Genomic DNA, 7,487 nt, shown 5'->3' with positions numbered 1-7,487 from the left:
ATAGGCCACACCGAGTAAACAGATCTCATCTCTCCAAATGGATTGACACCGTCTGCTGCCAATGAAAGCCTGAGATTACGAGGTTCTTCTTTGAAGTGTTTCCACTTTTCTTCTATGTGAAAAAATGCTGAACCATCCACAAGGATTTGAATAATGTCATCTCTACTTCTATTGCGTGCATGATAATTCATAAATTGAGCCAAGCTACTACACCTGAATAACTGTCACATCCGTGGAATAATGGGGATGTAATGAAGAACCTTTTGAGGCACCTTTTTTGTTAGTTGATCTGTTTGATATCTACTCGTATGACATACAGGGCATTGTGTTGCAAATTCATGTTCTTTATAATATATAATATGATCATTGGGACAAGCATGTATTGCTCAATACTCCATTCCAATATCTTTCATAACAACAGATAATTCTCAATATGAGCAAGGTAGAATATTTGATGATGATAACAGAAACTCGCCTATCAATCTACAGCAAAAAATATAAGTTGTTAATATAAACAATATGAGTGGTACATTATTCACCCTTTGTTAACTATAAAGACATATATGACATACCTTCACATACGTTACATTGTTATGTTGGATAAACCATTCATAACCTTCAAGTTCAACAACAACAATACAACAGAGAGAAGAGTTGTTTGGGAGTCTTTGTATAGGGGCTCGTATGCCTTCTCAAGTAGAGGTACATTGAGGCTATCATCATCATCATGATCAAATACGCTTGGACTAAATGTGTCATGCATCAATGTATTTATACCATTATCTTCAATTGTGTTTTCTGGCGCATGATTATCATCTTCCATGGGATCATTATCTTCACCTTGGATATTTGCACCTCCATGTTCCTCCACTTCGAAAACCATATTCTTTGAATTGTTGTGGTTCATATCATGTACTTCCCTGGGGAGATCAACCTATATAAAATTGATTAACATAAATAAACCATGATCACCAACTCATCATCAAGTGATTTCATATGTATATAAATTGTTAAAATGATATAATGAACGACTTACCAGTGGATGATAGTCATGCCCCCATTCAATGTGACCATTCTCCCTACAATGTCTCTTAGCTATTTTGATTAGCAGTCTTCTACGGTTTAAGCCCTTACAAATTTTGCAAGGACAATAACATTTTCCATCACCTTTTCTTTTCAAGTTAGACCATAATCTAGCAATTGTCTCCCTATTTTGTTCTTCACTTATATTATCTAACATGATTGTTCTTCATAGAAAGCAAAAATCAGGCTATGAAAACTTCGATCTACAACTTTCACAAACTAAGAAAAACTATCAAAAGTACACAAATCTTCTTAGACCTAGCTAAATATTTTAATATTTAAAAAATACTTTCTTTTAATTTATTCCTAAGACATTTAATCCAATCACCTTTTATAACATTCAGTCAATTGCTCTAGGCAAATTTCTAGATAAGATCATTTGTAAAACTTTGACCAACTGCCTGAAGGTCTTATTTCAAGAGACCTTACAACATTAAGCCACTAAAAGAAATTTCAAAACATATAAGCTAAAAGTCTAGTTAAAATATACATTAGATTTAAAAATATACAATTTTCATACTCGAGCGCGCATCTATATAACTCGTGCAACGGCCTTCTTGCTTAGCTATAGAAGCTCTCTAGAAATAAACTCATACAAGCTACAATGCCTAACAACAATTTCAAAATATATAAGCTAAAATTCTAGTTAAAATATACATTAGATTAAAAAATATACAATTTTCATACCCGAGTGTGCAGCTATATAACTCGTGCAACGACCTTCTTGCTTAGCTGTAGAAGCTCTCCAGCAATCAAATCATACAAGCTACAAGGCCTAACAACAATTTCAAAACATATAAGCTAAAATTTTAGCTAAAATATACATTAGATTAAAAAATATGCAATTTTTATACCCGAGCGCGTGGCTATATTACTCATGCAACAACCTTCTTGCTTAGTTGTAGAAGCTCTCTAGCAATCAAATCATACAAGCTACAAGGCCTAACAACAATTTCAAAGCATATAAGCTACAAGTCTAGTTAAAATATACATTAGATAAAAAAATAATATACAATTTTCATACCGGCTAAGCGCACGACTATAACTCGTGCAATGGCCTTTTTGCTTAGCTGTAGAAGCTCTCTAGCAATCAAATTATACAAGCTACAAAGCCTAACAACAATTTCAAAACATAGAAGCTACAAGGAAAGACATATTACATGACGTGGCAAAAGGAACAAAATTTACAAGCTTTAGCAAGACATATTAAATGAAATCATAGTGCTAAAGAGATCACAATTATATGAGTCAAACATAGTCATGAAAAAGCACATAAATTAGTTATTATATGCAATTAAAAGATATATCTATAGTTAGATAGGGACATCCATAGGGAATATTGAAGAAATGAAATGGTCATATAGATTTCATATGGGATTTTGAAGATGTTAGTGTTCTAAGGCAAAGAATCCATTCATATAACCATAATGACTCTATTGAGGTTGATTCTAGTGAAAAAAGACTTGAAATTTTTGAAACTCCCATGCAACAAGATATAACTGAAGAGGTTGAGATGCACCTGGTGGAAAAGCAGGAAACTCAACCCTAACCCCAATAAAATAAAAATTGAACCCTAACAAAAAAAAAACATTTTGAAGTTTGATCCCATGCCAAATCAAGAATTTTTTTAATGGTAAATAGCTGAAGTTGTGTTGTAGGCTCTTGCTGCCAAATCAAGAACCTAACATTAAACCACATTAAACTTGAAAACCAAATGAAACAATAAACTAGATTGAACCCTAATATCACCACCAAGTCTAATTGAATGTTGAACCATGTTGAACTCTACACTTACAACTTAACCAATATGAACTTTAACCATAAATACTGTATTGAAACTTCGCTAACTATATATCAATAATATTTTAAATAATTTACAATATTAATTATTATCTTATCAAATGATTACATTTACATCTTTATTTATTTTTTTTTCCCAATAATTAATATACATCCTTATTACATATAAACCATACACCAAATCAAATCTCAACCCTAACACTAAACCCAATTATATATTTCACTTGAACACTTAAAATAAAGATTAAGATAAGTAGAACTACCATATGCCAAATTGAAGTTTAAAATAAATTTTAGCCTAAACCTTACAACCATCATCATCAAGCTTATCTACTATAAGGTTTAGAGTATCAACATGAATCCATCTCTCATGAGAATAAATGGAACACTTATCACTCATTGGAACAAGTATTTTTCGAAAGGTTCTAACTCATTTTATCACAAATCCCTTGATTTCAATTCCATATACTTGATTAGTTTAGCCCAACTCTTGGTCACACCCTCACACCCTGGACAAACTCAACTACTTAGTAGGCCAAAGTTGCCCAAACTCATCTTTTCAACTTAGAGACCTAGAAATTTCCACCAAGACCATCTAAGACCAATTAAGAGAACTACCTCCACTGCTAAAGCAAAAAGAGGGTGGTTTCCATTTGCAATGTGGCAATGATGTGTAAATCTCACAACAGGTGTATTACATACATTATGATTATATTATTATTATCTAATTGATTGCAGGTTCCAAGACAAGCTTATTTCATCTTATTTTTAGGTTAGAGTTATATCTCTGACTATAATTTTTTTATTATCTAATTTGGATTTTTGAATTTAGGGTGAACTATAAGGCAAACTAGGAAAAGGAAATTACACATTGCAAAGGGGGAAAACTTGATGAAGAGGTACAACTCTCCCTCACATGCAAGGTATAAACAAGAGAATGTTTCACTTGAAGAGTACACCCAAGGGAGATCAATTTGGAGGATAATATATTACTCTCAAAGGAAAAATCGAAACATAGTAACTCAATTAATTAAAGGTGGTGATCCTTTATTCCTTATACCAATAAAGCACAAAGTACAATTCATTCCAAGCTTGGAAGGGTGACTTATCAATCATCACTCATGGCTCAGTTGAAACAAATCCTTAATTCATCTATCAATCATTAATCCCTCAAGAAATCAAGCATCAATCAATCAGCAAGATCAAGCAAAAAATCATCAAATCACATCAATCACAACTTCATCTTGGGACTATGAAAACAAATAATTCAGCAATTAAGCATCTCCTTATCAAATCAGCATTCATTCAATCATCACTAAAAAATGTATCAGACCAGAATTTATTACATCATCACACATCAATAATCTAATCAACAATCGCTTAAATCATCACTCAATAATAGCTCAAATGATACAATCAAGTAATTGGATTAGATCATTACTGGATACAGCAGGCATTATGTGTTGTAGCAATTATTAAGATATGTATGATGAAGATGCAGCCTAACTTATAATATCTTATGAATTTGGTATAGTTAATAATGTGAAATACTAAGCAACTTAGATTATTTATCTATTTATCAAATTTTGATATTCTCCTACAAAAAAATCATGTATAGGTTAGCAAAGAAATACAAGGGGGGAGGGCAGATACAGGTTCCCCTTTTAAATAGACCACCCCATGTTGGATGGATGTATTCTTGCCACTCATGAGCCAATGGGCATTGCATCATGCCCTTGGGCTTTGTTGTGGCGAAAGTTCCAGAGTAGCCTATTGTTCTTTCCTTTCCAATGTCTACAATGGTTGCTTGTAGAAGTGAACTAAAGGTTGGAATTTATCATATATGGCTTAATAAGGAGACATGAGTAGTGAGGGTAGAGATGGGTTAGCCTTGTAAGTAGACCACACCATGTTGGGTGGATGTGTTCTTGCCACTTGTGGGCCTAGGGTTGTTGTATCCTGCCTTTGGGATTAGTTGTGGAAAATGTTCTAGGGCACCCTATTCAAACCCTAATATGGTTGGCTATTCTAAATAAAACTATAAATTATTTCTACATATGAAATGTTAGTAGTTTAGTTGTTTATTTACTTTAAGTTTCAATAACTATCATATGTTTAATTATAGAGAACAATTTGTATACAAAGTTTTTTGTGAAATTCTTACTTTGGATAAAAATCAGTAGGGGACACCGTTACACTTTTAACATGATAGTTTTTAAATATTGCATGGGAGGATATTGCAATTACATCCAATCATTTCTCACCTAACAAAGAACTACTAGGTACACTTGTGTGCCTGTGCACACAATTATGTGTGTATGGAAATATAGGTTTTGGTACTTTGCATCTTAATATCAAAGCTAAATTTATGTTATTAACAGCGTTATCGGAAAATTTTATAGGAATTTTATGAATATGGGCTATCTATCTTATATGAAAAGGTGTCTTAAACGCTATGCCATATTGCTTCTTTATATTTTCCCATAACAGATTAGTTGTGATTGTATTGAAAGTGAATTAAAATATTTTTAGTGAGTTACTCATTTTGGAAAGCTAATTTGGGTTTCTTTTTTTAGGTTTGGTCCATACTTTTGTGAACCAGTGATTGCTAGATTAGGGGATGACAACAAACTATTTATCTACACAATGGATTCTATTGGAGCTAAGTACGTATTCTTTTTCTTGTATAAAGTTCATTTAACTGTTATGGAAGCTGTATTTTGCACTTTATTCATGCATAATGGAATTAATTTTTGAATAATGTTATATTTTAAAAGGTTGCATGAGCAAGATCATATGTTGGAATGTAATCTATTATATTATTGCTTTGTATGCACAAGTGTTAATGGTGACCTCCTAACATCCAGCTTTCACTGTCATCAAATAGAGAACTTGTAACATTTTAGGGTCAGGACATACTTTGTGAAAAATGAACACTATTTTTCTATGTTTGGGGACATGGTGGGGATCAAAGCTCAATTTTTGATGCAGCGAAGGCTTATTAGGTCAAGATTGATTAGATTTCTTTGTACAATATTTTTTAGAGTTGGGTCTTTTTATTTCTTGAAAGAGATATATAAGAGAGCTGAGATAGAAAAAAAAATTACCCAGGTCAAGGCTCATTTGACTAAAATTGAATGGGGTAGTATACCTTGTATTTTCTGGAAGTGTAGTTTGATTTGATCTTTCTTTTTATAGAAGATGTCCTGAAAGAGGTATATGTAGACAAGCAAGCTAAATAGGGGTTTGTAACACAAATAGTTTATGGGGTTTGCCCTCATATATTTAATCTATATAGGGGCACACCATATAGAGAAGTAGGAGATCGAAGGTGCCAAGATCCTCCATTTGATCTGTTGACTTGTGAAAAAATATGCAAAATTCAACACAAATTTCAAAAGATTTAAACAACCTAACCTTTTTCAGATGCATGACAGAGGCTTTACGCACTTTAATTGGCTGTAGGTGAGCAGGCAAAGATTTGAATCCTTAATTTTTTAAACTGCTGCTAGATTATGAAGAATAGCTTTTACTTCTGAGACGATTCCTTGTAGCACACTTGCCATGGTCAACAGATGATGTTTAGATTACAAATGAAACCAAGGTAGTCATAAGCTAGTCCGATTTAGGGCTTGAATCACATCTTACCTAGGATGCATACATGTATAGCCGCTTCAAGAGAATTCCTTGGAAAATATTTGTAAGTTTGTGAGCCTCCATTTGTTAGAACACAGATAGCTAGGTATGCTCAACTGCTAGAGCATGCTGCTTGCAAATAACGCGACAAAAATGTTTGAAATGCGGGCATATATTGTATGGTGCATATATATGTTTTTTTTTTTTCAATTAGAGCCCGACGTCATTGCAATTGTGACACCTAAGTTGCCTGACGTCACAATTGTGACGTTGTAAAAAAAAATCCAAAAAACACATTGGTGTCGCAAATTGGCATCACAAATTGGCCCCTAATGTATTAGTGACAACAACATGATGATAGATATAGCATCTGCTCTGAGTTATGAAGAATTTGATGACATCAAGGATTGCAAAACTACCTTTGAAATATGGAACAAGCTGAAAGAGATCTATGGAGGAGATGATAATGTGAGAAGAGCCAAAGTAGAAAGTTTGAGAGGACAATTTGATCAAATGTGGATGAGAGAGGATGAAAACATTGCAAAATATGTTGAAAGAGTTAAAGCATGTGTTAGTGCAATCAAAGCATCTAGAGGAGATATCAAGGAGGAGACAATTATAAGTAAAGATCTTAGAAATCTACTTCCTATTTATGCAATTAGAGTCTCTGCAATTCAAGAAAGAAGATGTGAAGCAAATCATAAAATAAATTTAGAGGCCATACTTGGAAGATTGATTGCATTTGAGCTAGACAACTATGATAATTATGATCTAGCTACCAAGAACATTGAATTAGCATTCAAAGCCAAGCTTTCACTCAAAGAAAAAGGCAAGAAGATAAAGGATCCTTAGTCAGATAGTGATGAAGAATCATAATAGAGTTCAGACAGTGATCTTAAGGTGGTTGAAGCTCTACTAGCAAGGAAATATTCAAGAGGCAAAGATAAATACAAAGGTAAGGCTCCTCT

At 33.1% G+C, this 7,487-nt stretch overlaps 1 long non-coding RNA gene across 1 annotated transcript; it reads right to left on the bottom strand.

Moving 5' to 3' along the window:
• Positions 1-1,054: 1,054 nt before the first annotated feature.
• On the bottom strand, positions 1,055-1,988 carry LOC149544604 (uncharacterized). The gene is made up of 3 exons (XR_016355292.1): positions 1,938-1,988; positions 1,771-1,858; positions 1,055-1,129 (listed from the first exon to the last, which is right to left on the bottom strand). It is a non-coding gene; the product is annotated as an uncharacterized LOC149544604 (long non-coding RNA).
• Positions 1,989-7,487: the final 5,499 nt, after the last annotated feature.

Source organism: Cupressus sempervirens, chromosome 8 (genome assembly GCF_028749045.1).
Source record: "Cupressus sempervirens isolate cs-2001-9-10 chromosome 8, ASM2874904v1, whole genome shotgun sequence".
In the NCBI taxonomy this organism is placed as follows: Eukaryota; Viridiplantae; Streptophyta; class Pinopsida; order Cupressales; family Cupressaceae; genus Cupressus; species Cupressus sempervirens.
This window is presented reverse-complemented; position numbering and strand designations above follow the sequence as displayed.